Genomic DNA, 14504 nt, shown 5'->3' on the forward strand with positions numbered 1-14504 from the left:
ACACCTACGTGTCCCCAGAGGACTGGCAGCCCCATGGACAATGGATCCTCTGTCAGCCTATAGCGACCAATATGAGGCCCCAAAGACACTCTCCTGGCCCTAGTGTACCTTTTAAGAAATAAAAAAAATTTTTAAAACACACATACACAACAAAAGCAAAGTCAAAATTGATGATAATGATGATGATGTTAGAATCCAAGGTGACTGTTTCTCCATGTGGCCCCAAAAGAAAAAAAAAGTATAAAGCCCTTTCTAAAGCCATTCTGGAAAGTGGGCAGGCATGCGCAGACCCCACAGGCCAGGATGTGCCCAGTGGCGGGTCACCCTGCCCAAATGGACTTCTCCTCCGAGGGTGCTTGGGTCTGCAGCAACCCTGGGTACACCTGCCCACAGCCAGCCTCTTCCCTAATGACTCCAATAGTATATCAAATAGGGTCCCCCAAATTTCCTGTCCACCTGGAATCTTAGAAAGTGATCTTATTTGGAAATACGTTCTCTGAAGATATAATTGTGACATCACCCTAGATTTAGAGTGGGCCCTAGTCCAATAATGGGTGTCCTTATGGGGAAGAGGGCCACATGGAGACAGAGGCAGAGACTGGAGTGATGTGGTCACAAGCCGAGGAGCACTGGACCCACCAGAAGCTGGCCGAGGCCAGGAAGACGCTCCCCTGGAGTCTTGGGAAGGAGCCTGACCACACCTGCATTTTAGACTTCTGGCCTGAGGAACTGGGCTTGGGGCTCCGAGTGTGCGGGGCGTTGACATTATTCCACATTGAGAGTACGTGAGTTCTCGGTTGTTTCCCGTCAGCCGGGGTTGGCCACACCGCGCCTGCATCCAAGACACACATGGAGAGGGGTGCAGAAGCAGCTTCACAGAGGACCTACGAGCTCGCGTCAGGACACGGCTGCTGTGCGGCTTTCCGCAGGGGAAGAGTTATGCACGGCTTCAGAGCAGCAGCCAGGGTCCCATGAAATACTTAGAGCAACGTGATCCCCCACGGAGAGGCTTCGCCAAGGCCTCCTTGCAACCCTGGCCTTACCGCAGTGCCTTCCACAAAGACCATCAGAGCATCATTTATTCTTTATTCTTTGGATAAATATTTACTAAGTACCTAAACTGCCCAAAGGCGTTGGACCATGCGGCCAGGCTGGCTCATGTCCTGGTAGAAGAGACCGATTGAGAGTGTGTGGCAGGAGGACTTCCCTGAGGAAGGGCCACTCCAGCTGGGGCCTGAAGGAAGAGAAGCAGCCAGCCCTCTCATCAGCAAGCACAAAACTGTTTCCATGACAGGGAGCTGCAGCATCATGGAGCTGACGTGAGAAAGGGGATCCTAGGGATGAGCTCGGGGTGACTCTGGCTGGACAGCGGTGAGGAGTAGGAATTCAGGATTCTCATTTGATCAAGGACAAAGGCCGTAGGAGGGGTGAGGCAGTTAACACACTGGCACATGACCACCTCCGGGAGGTCTTCCAGGGTTTCCGATGTGGAGGTGAGCAGTAATACCACAGAAAGCTTAGGCCTCCGGCCATTGCCTCATCTGACCAGCATCACCTGTGGCTTCGCCTCTTAAGGTTTTTTGGGTTATGAGGGATGGGTCTCCCTAACCCTCTCTAATCCTCCCAAGATGCTCAGAATAGGGTGACATGTCAGTGACTGGTATGCGATATCTGTTACATCACTGATCACCAGGATTGATGTGATACATCTAGCTGGTCAGGTGGTGACCCCTTACTTCCCAGAGCCATGTACTGAAAGGCTGTCCCAAGAAGCAGCAGCCCAGGCCTCTCTGTCAAACTAACTCTGAAGCTACACATGTGGTGATTGATTGGTGATGTCTGCTAGGAGCACAGGAGGGGAGACTGGGTCGGGTGGGCCATGTATTTGCCATCCTTCGTAACGGAGAACCTCCTTTCCTCCCCAAAGCCCCATACACTTTCCAGGTCTTTACCCAGTGGCATATACATGATAGATGTCCAAATGTATTTGTTATTTGATCAATAGTTTATTCAGAAGTCATTTTACAGCCTGGTAACTACAAGCTAAGTTAAGAGAGGGAATAAGAGAGTGAAGGGGCAGAAGAACACACCACAGAGAAAGTCATCCACTTTGCGAGTTTGGGCACAAGAAGTTGCTGGTTCTATCACATCCCCCTGCAAAGCCTGGCACTGCCCTTGATGCTGGGGTCCTATGACCTCTGCCCAGGAAAACACCTTTCTTCACTCTAATTTCGTGAACTTTATGCAAGAAAACCCTGTTCACTTTCCCCAAAGGCCAGTCTTCAGAGCGGACACCCATCCCTGTGTGCATGGCTCCTGTCCTCCCGAAAGAGAGGGAAAAGGTGATTCAGATTCTATTAGACAAACACTCCTAGGAAAACCGCCCTCAGCAGGCAGGAGAAAAGCCCCATTTAGTGGAGGCTTGTCAGAGCATCTAGAGCTTAAATTCTCTTCTTGAGAAAGAAAAAATACCATAAAGACCCAGACCCGCAAATGCATAAATGTGGGCGTGATTTATTAGCCCACATGTCAGGGAGTGTTTTCTCTCAGTGACTATGAAATCTTTCCTCCTCTCTGACCAAGACATCAACAGGATGGTCACTGTATATGTTTTTCCACTTTTTCCAGAGCCAAGAACCAGGGGGAAAAAAATGAAAAATGAAAGCTTAAGGAAAGTAAAGGTCAGGCCATACCCACCACAGTGTGGGGAGCCGCACAGGAAAGCTTTCTAGAAGGCCTGGGAGGCCCTCACCCGGCCTCCCCACACCTCACATCCCTACGATGGGCCCCGGTGCGCTCCTGGCATTTCTGCTGCTCACAGACACATCCTGCAACAACAGGGGCCGATGCTACCCCAGGGTGTGCGGCAGCAGGCTGCTGAGGCTTCCGCAGGCTTCTCCGCATCCTGGTGGCCTTTCTGAGTCACCCGAGGAAGTGATACACCTAGGCCAGGTGAGGGGCTGCCTCATACCTGTTGCTCTGGCACAAAGTCTCTCCAGGGAAGAAGAAGGGAGAAAAAGAAGGAAGAAAGGAAAGGAGAGGAAAAAGGGGAGGAAGGAAGGGGTGGGGAGCAAGACGGGGAGATGGAAGGGGGGAGGGAGAGGAGGCGGGAAAAGGGGGGGGAGGAAGGGAAGAAGAGGATTCTCCCGGGTAAATCTACCCGGCTGGCCTGTCTGTATGTGTGTTACCTGGAGATGTTAGGTAGAAAATTCTAGAGAAGGGCTTTGTAATTCTTCCATCCCAAGTGGTGGCGAGGGCAGTGAACACAGGGACAGGGGAATGAGACTACCTCGGTGGCTGGTGCTCACTAGCCCCACATTACAAGGGAGGCACCTCCAACCTTCTCCATAACTAAAGAGTGGAAGGTATGAATTAACGCCTCCAGCCTGGAGGGACTGCTGCCCCCAGAAACCCCAGAGGGAGCCTCCAAGCACCTGTGTGTAAAGACTCCAGGAACTGCCACAGCCTGATTGGACTCAACCAAATGCACAGTCCTGACGGTGGCCTGCGGGCCCTTCTCCTTCCGCTCCTGCTGTGACCCACTGTGAACACATCGGGTGTGCCTCCCTGAGTCTGCCCTGCAGTCCCCTCTCCTGTGACGCTCCTTCCCTTAAGAGTTTCATCACTTACTCCTGGGTCCTGCTCCAATGTCACTTCCTCCTGAAAGCCTTCCCTGACCACCTTTCCTGTGTCCCATAAGGCAGGGACCTTGTGTCTTGCTGCCCATGGCTGCCCATTCCAGCAGCCAGTTCTGTGCCTGGCACGCAGCAGCTGCTCTTTAGTATCTGTCATGGTCGAGGCCAAGCTCCTACACTGGGGGCTCTGCTAGGTCGCCAAGGCTCTGAGGACTTGGTTAGGAGGTGCTCTCAGCTGAACAGACTAAGATCATCAAGGTTGATGCTGGTAGGTTTTTTCCAAATCAACATGACTGAGGGGCTAGAAGGTGGGCGCTGGAGCCAGCCGGACCTGAGTTCCATCTTGGCACTGCCTCTCCATGACTTCATGTCCATCACCTGAGCTCTCTAAAATTGCTTTGTCTGTAAAATGGAAGGGCAAAAGGGAGAGTTGAGTGAGACGATGTGTTTTATGTGCTGAGCACAGAGGAGGCCCCTCCCTACAAGGAGAAGCACCATTAGGCGGTTCCTAGAAAAACAAGATGCTTGTTTAGTGTGAAACAAGAGAGCCTGAAGTTGTTTCTTTCCCAGTAGGTCCTTTGGGGGCCACCGAGTTCTTCTACCCTCCAGGTGCCTCTCATTTTAAAAGACCAAAAGGAGCTGTGAAAAGAGCTGCTCCCTGCTCTTGGGGAACTCAGTCCTGGGAGTTGCAGAGAAAACACCCTAAAGGAGGCTCGGTTAAGGTTAACCTTGGACACAGCCACTCTGCCCCTTCCCAGTGGTGAAGACAGCCTATAGGAGAGTCCTGTGTTGAAAACAAAAGAATTCTAGGTTCGAAGCCATTAACACATATGGGGCACTGCTGGTGGGGATCTAGAGGGCTACAATAAGAACAGGCAAGGGGACACCAGCCAGGCTGGCCTCCAGGGAAGAGCTGCTGCCCTGCCCTTGTTCCTGAATGTTCTTGCTCTCTGCTGCCACCAGCACCCTCCCGCCTTCCCCCCAGAATACCTATCAGTTCTCCCTTCTGCGCTGCCGACACTCAGCTTCTGAGGAGTGAAGGAAATTATCATGCCCGGGGGCTCTCTCCTATCACTCCAGATCCATCTGTTGCCGGGGAAGTTTCTCCAGGACCAGGGCCACCAGCCAAGGCTGACACATCTGAGAGGAGCGGCCCCTCATTTCACACTGAGCTGCTCTCCAGCCACAGCTCTGTCCCCTGTGTGCCAGCTCGTGCAGCCTCTCCTCTTTAACTTCAAGCCCAAGTGCCTTTGGCAGAGGCACCGTCCTGCCTGCTGAGACCCTGCACACTGTCCAAACAGCCTGGGCTCCCCAGATTGTCTCACTGGCCAATCCCACCAGAGCGTGGAGCTGCGGCCTGCCTGTGGTGTGTGCACCACGGTCCCTGCCTTGTGCCCACCATGAGGACTGCCTTTACCATTCAGGGGTTCATTCATTTACTATTCATTTATTCTTTCATTCACTCAACAAATATTTACAAAGTCCTCATTCTGCGTGGGGATGGTACAGAAATGAATTAAGTACACATGGTCCTACAGCTCTTTGTGTTCTTATAGGGAGATAAGAAAAATCCTTGTTTGCAGTCTGTGGGGCTCACTGCCAGGGTGTTCTGGTGAAAACGCCCTGATTTTCCTTGGGAAAGTACCCCCCATCTGCTTCCGTCCATGAGGCCCGGGGGCTTGGCCTGGTGCCAGCTCTGTTACAGGCCAGATGAGCCTCACACTTCTGTGATAGCATTGGTTGGGCTGGGATGTGTGTGTGTCACCCACTTTGAACCACTGAAACTCGGTTCTGAAGCCTCATTGGAATGACCCATAAGCCCAGAAACAGTGGAAGTTGCCAATCCAACTGGTCAAGGCCAAAGAACCCATTCATCCTTCCACCAATCTAGGAAGGTGTCCTGAAGGTGCAACTTTGGTCTTAAAATGACGGCGAGAAGAGAAGGCAGCCAGACTCCTTGTGTGTGTCAGTGGGAGACGTGGACCACGGCACATCTGGCGGCTGAGCCAAATGTGTGCAACTGACCTGCCAGCGAGTAAGCAGCTCCTGCTTTGATTCTCTCCAACCTGCCCACCCCACCCCACCCCATCCTCCTCTTGAGTGCTGGATCAAGATCTAAGTGGCTTTCATCTCCAAAAGAGAAATGACACCAATTGTCCCAGAGAACAAAACATGGGAGGTACTGGTCTTTGCAGGAGACTTCTGGAAGATGCTAACTCTTCTCTGAGGAGTGCTCGGGGCTGCTCTGAGAGCTCGCTTTAAGGCCCAACTCTGCTACTGGGCAGCTGTGTCACCTTGGGCAAATTGCTTCCCTTTTCTGGGCTATGCGCATGATCTCTAAGCATCTGTCCAGTAAATGCGTTATTTCTGAATCAATTAGACAGAAATGCTGCAGCCAACAGGCTTGGAACAGGAGCCAGAGAACATGAGACTGACCCCTTGGGGAGAAAGATGGCTTCCTCCTGCTTGGGGAGGGCCTCTCCCTCCGTGGGACTGTACGGCCTCCCCACCCTGAAACAGCTGCCCCACCACCCAACTTGCCGATGCCATTTGTCTCTTTTCGTTCTTCTCCGGTTCCTGGCAGATCGGGGTAGGAAATTTTGTCAAATAAAGACAGAAGTGCTTGATGTCGCTAATGGCATCCCAAGGAAATGAAGTGGAAAACCACATGAGTTATTCAGCGTCACATAATGCTTTTATCAGAGGCCCTGGAAAGAACTCCTCAGTGAGAGGAAGCCTGCTTTCCGTGGGAAGATGGCATTCTGGTGAGACTGTCAGGGAGCTGGGCCCTCCCAGCACGGATGAAGGGTGGACAGGCATGTGAGTCCAGACGAAGGGAAAACCAAGACCTAAAATGTCTGTCTCTCTTTTACACACACACACAGTGCATGGGAGAGAGCAAGACCACATCTCCTCCCCATTTTTCAAAGGGAAACTGTGTGTGGGCTCTTGCTTGGCCAACTTTGAAAGATGCTTTAGCTCCAGGACGCTCTCAGAATAAAATCCAAACTCTCTACTTTGGCTTCCAAGCCCAACAAGGTTGGAGCCAGCCTTGGGCTCCAACCCCACCCTGCACACCCTCCCTCCAGCCAGCCTGACTCCTCTATGTTCCTCGAAGGCTCCGGGCCGTGCCGCCTTGGAGCCGCGCCCTGTCCGGAGTCGTCTTTGCGTGGCCGTCTTCTGCTTCTCTTTAGGGCTCTCTTCAAATGTCATTTGTTCTGTGAAGCCTCCCTGAACTGCCCGCTGTCTCAGTAGGAGACTCTTTTCAGTTTCCTCCAAGCATGTGTCACTCTCTGAGATGACATTATTCATTTGTCATTTATTTCCTGATTCCTTCTCCTGGAAAGTGAAAGGTGGGAGTGCATGTGCTCCACGGCTATTGCTCATCATTGCACCCTCTGTTTCAGGAGCAGTGCCAGGCACGTGAGGGGTGGGTCTGCCAGTTAATCAGACAATCAAGAAAAACAGACACATCTATACAGATAAACTGGAGATTCGGCATGGAGAATTGGCCCACCTGCTCCTGGGAGCTGGGTAAGCAGTCATTGGGAGACTGTGTCCCTGTCCGATGCTGGTGCCTGAGGTCCACAGGACAGGAAGTGGGAGGGAAGGTGGATATAATAAGGGAGTGGGAATAAGCTGGAACCCACAGCATGAACAACAGCCCCAGAACAAAATCTGAAAGAAGATGCAGGGGAAGGTTGCAGGTGGAGTTGCAGGCTGTGTCAGGACAAGGTGAGTCCGCAGACAGGCAACAAGATGCCTCAACTACAAAAAATGGCTGCTGCCCCTCTCCCCTTCCGAATCTTGCAAGTATCCTCCTTGTGGGCCTCCTAAGTGTAGACATACCGGAAAGAGGATTCTAGCAAGTGTAGTTGGGCCTGGCCAAGTTAACACATTTCAAAGCCATCAGCAGAGGCCCACATCCAGACCAACACAGGGATAGGGGAAATGGTTTGGGACTCATGTGTCAACGCCTGAGTCTGGACTCTGCCTCCCCAGCAGCTGCCTGACCCAGTCTGCCTTCCTCCCAACTCCTCAAGGATCTCTAAACATCCCAGGTTCATCTGAGCCCTCCCCCAGACCCATCCAGGATACTATTTCTTGCTCATCTTCCTGGGTAACCCTTAGCACTTTCTAAGATTCACTCTTTAAGCAATATTGTCTTTTGGAACCATTTTACACCAAGATGGAGTCAGAGCCTCTCTATGCTTCCCACATTAGTTCTTTTCCCTGAAAACATCTATTCTTCCACATTTCTTTCATCTCTTTCCAGAGATGTTCTAGTCATCTACCAACAAAATACATACTTCTTTTTTCCTCACATGAAAGATAACATAGATTATTCAGTAAAACCTCCATGATGACCACCTCCCTACACTGACCATCTCCTTAGGTTGACCTAATTTTCATAGACCAGACATGCCCAAGTGCACATGTCAGTACAGTAGGCCCAGTTCCTGTGTTGACTATCTCTCTACATTTACCACCTTGGGTGGTCAACTTACCGAGGTTCTGCTATGTTTTTTTCCTGGATCTCATTTTTTTTTTCTCTCAATGGTATATCTCAGAGATTTTCAAAATCAAAATGTGTAGAACTTTTTAATTCTTTTTAAAAGCTATATGGGACTCCATATGGGTGAACTATCACTTATTCCACTGTGGCTTCTTGCTGGGCAATTAGATTGCTTTTCATTTTTCATGAGGGCAAATGACACTACACTGAGCATCCTTATAGGTGCCTAGATCATGCTCCTGCCCCTGCCCCACTGGCCAACTTCTAGTGCTCTGCAAGATTCGGCATAAATGTCACCTCCACTTGACTCTCTACTAAGTCGGGTTGGGTGGGTGCCCCTTTCTGTCTTCTGGGCACTTGGGATATACCTTTACTGTAACACTCGTCATAAGATAGTGATGAGTCTGATTTGTATCTTGTTCATCTCTGAATCTCCAGCACAATTCACACAGTATCTGAAACACAGTAGATACTCAATAAACACATGTGAATTGAATGAACATCAGATTTAAACTTCTGACTTCTGGGGGTTCCAAATCTTGGGCCACTCAAATTTATGTGTCCATGCTCACCTCCCACATTTCACCAGGTTCACTCGGCTCGGTCAGGTATCCTGTCTCTCACCTGTCTTATTCTGAGTCCTGCTACTGCTCCTATGCCTCCCAATCCCCTGTCTGAAACACCCTTCCCTTTCTGAAGCCCTTTCCTGTCCTTCAAGGCACAGGTCTCCCCCTGCTGCCTCCACCAAGGGAGCTTTCGTTGAAATATCATCTTTCCCTTTTCTGAGCGGCTGCTGCCTTACACTCACTTTGGCATATTTTTTCAAGCCCCATTGCTCACTGATTGTTTCCCGTCTGCTGGTTTTGTGTCCCCAGCTAGACTGCGAGTTCTTTGAGAGCAGAGTGTCTCGTATAACTCTTGCCCTTCCCACAATGTTGGGCCTATGGTAGCTGTTCGATACTTCTGTGTTGGTAAATCAATCAGTTCCTTCATTGATCGAGCGAGATCCCAATGCTGATTGCTGGAAATTGTCCCTGGGGCACTGAGGAGGTGCTAAAAATCCCAGTGCTGATGACTGTCATGGCAGAAGATACTGAGGACAGAGAGGTCTTGTGTGTGTGTGTGGGTGCTCCTCTCCTGTCTTTCCACCCCCACCTACCTGCTTAGGTGGGACTTCTGCACGGACCCCCTTCGCCTCCCCCCGCAACCCTTTCCTTTGGAAGTCTCGCCTTGGGAAGATACTCAGAACACGCATCTTGCCGCCCCAGCTCCTGGAACCACTCCTGGACACAGCACCCAGAGAGAACCAAATGAGCTTCACCCAGAGCCCATGTCTACCATATTACCGGAGATGATTTGACACAAGTCTGACTTGATCAGCCTTCATTTTCATCAAAAAGACAGAAGCGGGCTGTTGATCCCATCAGGGCAGCGGAGTGAAGTCTCATCTCTCAGAGCCAAAGGAAATATTTAACTGGGTTTAGAACTGAACTTTGGAAGAAAAAAAAGAGAAAGAGGGAGCAAGAGACATGTGTTTATCACCGACAATCCAACCTTGAGGCTCAAATTGATTTCGGCTGCCAGCTAAGGATGACTTGGCCGCTCAGAAGGCGGGGGCATGTGCCAATTGAAGATGAAAAATCCAGTGGAATGTTTTTCCTCTTGTCCTTGGTATATACAACTTTCTCATTAACCCAAGTGTCTCTCAAGGCATTTGAGCTTAGAGTTGGCTCCTAATTAGTGGCAGCAGGCCCTGAAGACATCTCCTCCATGCTTCCCTCACCCACTTGGTCATGCACAGGGAGTCAGCATGTCCTCTGCGGCAGCCTGAGAGGGTACAGAGCTGAGGGGCCAGTGCCTTGCCTCCGTGTGTTCAGCAGAAGGCAGGTGGCGTGTGCTGCAAGCCACGCGTAAACACCACGCTTTGTGCTCCAAGAAGCAGAGGGACTGATATTAGAGCTTGATCTTGAAAGATGAGTGAAAATGTTCCCAGAGAAGGGGGTGGGGGTGGAGGAAGGTCTCCCACATAGAGGGTGTCAAAGTCAAGAGAAGACAGACATGGTGAGCAGAGCATGAGGAGCATGGTCTACAGGGCATAGGATTGAAAGTGGTGGGAGGGACCCTGGGTACATCAGGCTTTTAGAGGTCAAGTGAAAGGGTTAATTTCTTCTAGTAGGCAGTAGGACGACTCAATAGGTATCTCATCAGGAGAGGAACGTGAACAGATTGATCTTCTTAGAAAGCTGATGGTTTAGAGTGCACCAGGGACCAGCCTGGGAGGTGTGGAGACCAACTGGACAGGCTGCTATTGCAATTTCCCAGGCAAAAGAGGGGATGCGAGCAGTGGGGGTGTACAGGGGAGTGGACTGCTGCATTTAGGTGAGAAAGTTGCAGAATCTTTCTTGCCGTGGCCGTGGGTGGTATAGTGGCAGGTGGCAGGGTGAAGTGGAGCTAGGATGGCTCTAGTTAGGGTGGCCGTTGCCAAAGCCAAAGAACAGAGGAGGCGCATGCTCAGACAGGCAGCCAGTGGCTCACCACTGGGCAGCTCAGCTGAAAGCTAGAAGGCCATGTGGGTGCTCCAAATGAGTTTGTGCAGGAGGCCCATAGGCAGGTGGTATCCATGAGTATCTGGTACTCTGGCAACCAGAGTACCAGAAAAACATTGAGGAAAATCAACATTTGGGGGCTGGGCCACAGAGAGATTACTAAGGAGAAGAACCAGCCATGACCAAAGTTCCGGAAGCCAGAGGAGTGAGTTTTAAGGAGAGGTATATGGCAGTGTGTAAAGGGCACGGAGATCTGTTACATTTGAGCACTTAGTAACCCTTTTCTTCAACATACTGATTTTCAAAAAGGCGAATTTGCAGTTTTGTTTGCATGGCTCTGATCCTACCATCCTCCTTGAGTTCAGAAGTGGTCATGGGACCCAGGACTGACAAATCTGATGGTCACTACTTTCTGGCCACGGTTTAGATTCAGGGAAAAGAATGTGGTTCATGACAGGCCAATGAGAGTCGATTCTAGGACTTTCAAAATCATGGGGAAAGAGAAGTGCTCACCCTCTTGGGGTGGCTGTGCTGGGATGAGCTTCCAGACATCAATTTGCCACATCCTGACTTGAGAATGACAAGAACACAGAGGAAGGAAGAACTTAGAAATAGAGACCCTTGTTGATATTATTTATCCTCTGGATCCAGCAATGCCTGGATTTTTTTTAGTTATTTGGGCCAACATGTTTACTTTTAAGCTTAAGTCGATTTGATTTGGGTTCTGTCACTTGCAACCAAAGGAGTCCTAACTCCAGTCAAGGCCATGTTGCTAATGAGAGGCTGCTGGTCACAAGAGTAGCATTTGGAGAAGGCTTGAGTCCAGCCCTGCACTTGCATATCACACAAATTACCATAAACAAGTCAGTGGTTATGGCCATGGGAACAAAGAAAGTAGAAACGGATGAGCTGGCTGCATCTCAATACCTGCTAGCGTGAAAACACAATGATTTCCTTTATATTTTTCAAGGGTTGAGTCATCCAGGTCAGTTCTGGCTTGGCAAATCAACTTATTGTTCCTGCCAAGGGAGATGGTTAGGATGGGAAGGTTGATTTATTTGAGTACACATGTGTCAACATCATCCTGGAAAAAAAAGTAGATTGCAGATATGCTTTGCTGGCATATGCTGTTACCAAAGAGGCCTCTTTTTAGGCCTCAAATCCCAAAGCCATGATGGTAGAGATTGTTTGAGTCCTGAAGTTGACCAAGCAAGGGCACAAGGCGCGATGGATGTGGGGTCCTGGGAGAGCAGTTGGCCTCTCCCAACATGGGATGAGGTAGGAGGGTAACTCTATACTAGGTGGTCTACAACAGGTGTTGTAAGAAGGAGCTGATCACCTGGAGAAAGAGGAGGGAACGGTGAGTTCTGAAGAGGGTGTGGCTGAGGAATGTTGAGTGATAAGGAAAAAGGACAGTCATCCTCTCTGTCCAGGACCCCTGTTTTGAGTCTTGAAATTCTGGTATTCTGTGTATGTTACATATTTAATCCTATCGTTCTGAGTATCAACCCACCCATGCATCCATTCCACAAACACTCACTACCCTATTTGGTGGGTAGTGCCAAGTCTTGAAGGAAGAGTTTGCTGAGCAGACAGGGAAAGATTCCCACCCTAAACAGAAAAGCATATAAACCAAGTCCTGGAAAAGAAAACATTCACCACGTGAGTGGGAACTACTGGGCAGGGCTTCGAATGCCTTCATCCCTGGGGGGAGGCAGGGAGGACTTGACGGTGTTGAGAGCACAGAGCATCTATACACAGGGCACCAGGAAATAGTGATGCATGAAAAAAAATTATAATGAAATTCATGATTCTGGGATCAATCAGAGAGAGTCTCACATGGTATATAAATATAGCTAAGTGGCAGCAGACTTCAGGTTTAAGAAAAAGTGAGTGGAGAAACACTTAAGATGGAGACTATTCCATCAATTAGCTTAATTTTTTTTCTGCCAACCAAGAAAAGACTGTCATTAGTTAATATTAGTGATGGCCCAGCTTCCCACCTGCTCTCTGCTGAGTATCGTTTGAGATTGGCTGGTGTGGGCCAGAGGGAGCTGCTTCAGGGCCTCAATCAGGCGGTGACTTGATCAGATTTGTGCTTTGGAAAGGTCACCACGGCCGCAGGATGAAGCGGGAAGAGACGGGTGGTTGTTAGGAGGCTGTTGGGAAAATGTACATGATGAGAAGCGAATCTGGGCAGAAGCAGTAGAGATGCAAATTCCCTGAAGGCAAGAGTTTTCTTCTGTTTCATCCTTTTTAGTGTCCGTCGAGAGGCAGGCACAGCCACCGGGAGATTTTTAGAAATGCCTGCTGTCTGGTATAAAAGCTAATAGAGTCCGGACAAACAACTGATGCCTCTCTCCAGAGTCCCCCTGCTTGGAAGAGGCACCGCTACAGAAGACAAACGAGATCGGGAGTTTTCCGAGACTGAAAAGACTCTCAAGGTGTTGAGGAAATATTGGGGGAGGCATAATACAAAGCTCTTGTTATGAGAACCGGGCTCACATCTGCCTGTTATGTTGGGTCTGTGCAAATGAGACATCTATTAGACTTGAGGGCATTTGTTGCTCATCTTTATAAAAGAATGACCATCTGTCTGTCTACAGGTGCTAGAAAGGCCAAGTTAAAAGGTGTCCATTTGAGACCATTTAAGCTTCTCTTCTACATGAAGGTACGTCGCAGACACATCTGGATTCCCATGCCACAGAACAAGAATCTTGAAAGTGTGCTTAGATAGTATTCAGTTACCTCTACCATGCCCTTCTCTTTGGAGTCTTTGATGCCTTTCCGTGACACCTGAGTCCACATGAGCTTTCCAACAGCACGACTGTGCTGTCATAAATCACATCACCCGTTTGCAGTTTGCAGGGTGCTTATTCTGTACTGAGCCCTTATGAGGGTTTCACAAGTCCCATCTCCTTTAAATTTCTTCACCAAAGGATGCGAATGACCCACTGGCAACCCATTTTGCCTAACTACTCACTGGGTCTCAGAATGTAAAAGCCTGCCCCTGCTTCTGCCATGGCCTGGTTCCATCCGGGTTCTCTTCTGCATGGGTTAGGATGACAAGAAGACAATGAAACACTTGTCCCCAAAAGTAAGTTCTTGGATCCATTGGCAAAATGTTAGAAAGTGGGTACAAAGCCCAAGAAACAGGACACTGGGGCTCTCGAAGCTTGGGGAGTATTACAGAACCCTAGCCCAGGCCAAGAATGAGTCACAATGAAAGCTTTTAAAATATAAAACCATCAACCTAGATTTCAATTCCAAGGAAACACATACTTGGCCACGAGGAAATGCTTAAAAAAAAAAAAAATTAAGCTTAAGCCACTTGACAGGAAAATAAAACAGCCAAAAAACATTCAAACATAATGATTTACATCCTTCCCCTACTCCCTTCCAATGTGGGTCAGGGTGTACATGGATATGACCACGGCCAGGATGCATGCCCTCTCCTGGCTCCCTTCTTCTCTCTTAACACTATTTCATGTACACAATCCCATGCCTGGACTCAGCGGGGTTATAGCCGCACAGTGCTATCTTTGGGTTGCTATGCCAATCTCTTTGATTTTTCATGATCTCCCTGCTGTTGGGCTCTTGGGTTATTTGGGGTGGCTGTTTTGGGAAGATGAGGATTTTTCTTCCATTATTTATGTGTGAGAGCACTGTTCATTTCACTCAAAGAAATGGAAGCTTGATTGATTTCCTAAATGTAAGAATGAGATTGTCCTGCAATAAATATTTAAGACTGACCAGGAAGGGTGACGGCCATCTGCTGAAACACAAGACCAGGAATTACTTCGTTAA

This window comes from Nycticebus coucang, chromosome 21 (assembly GCF_027406575.1).
Source record: "Nycticebus coucang isolate mNycCou1 chromosome 21, mNycCou1.pri, whole genome shotgun sequence".
In the NCBI taxonomy this organism is placed as follows: Eukaryota; Metazoa; Chordata; class Mammalia; order Primates; family Lorisidae; genus Nycticebus; species Nycticebus coucang.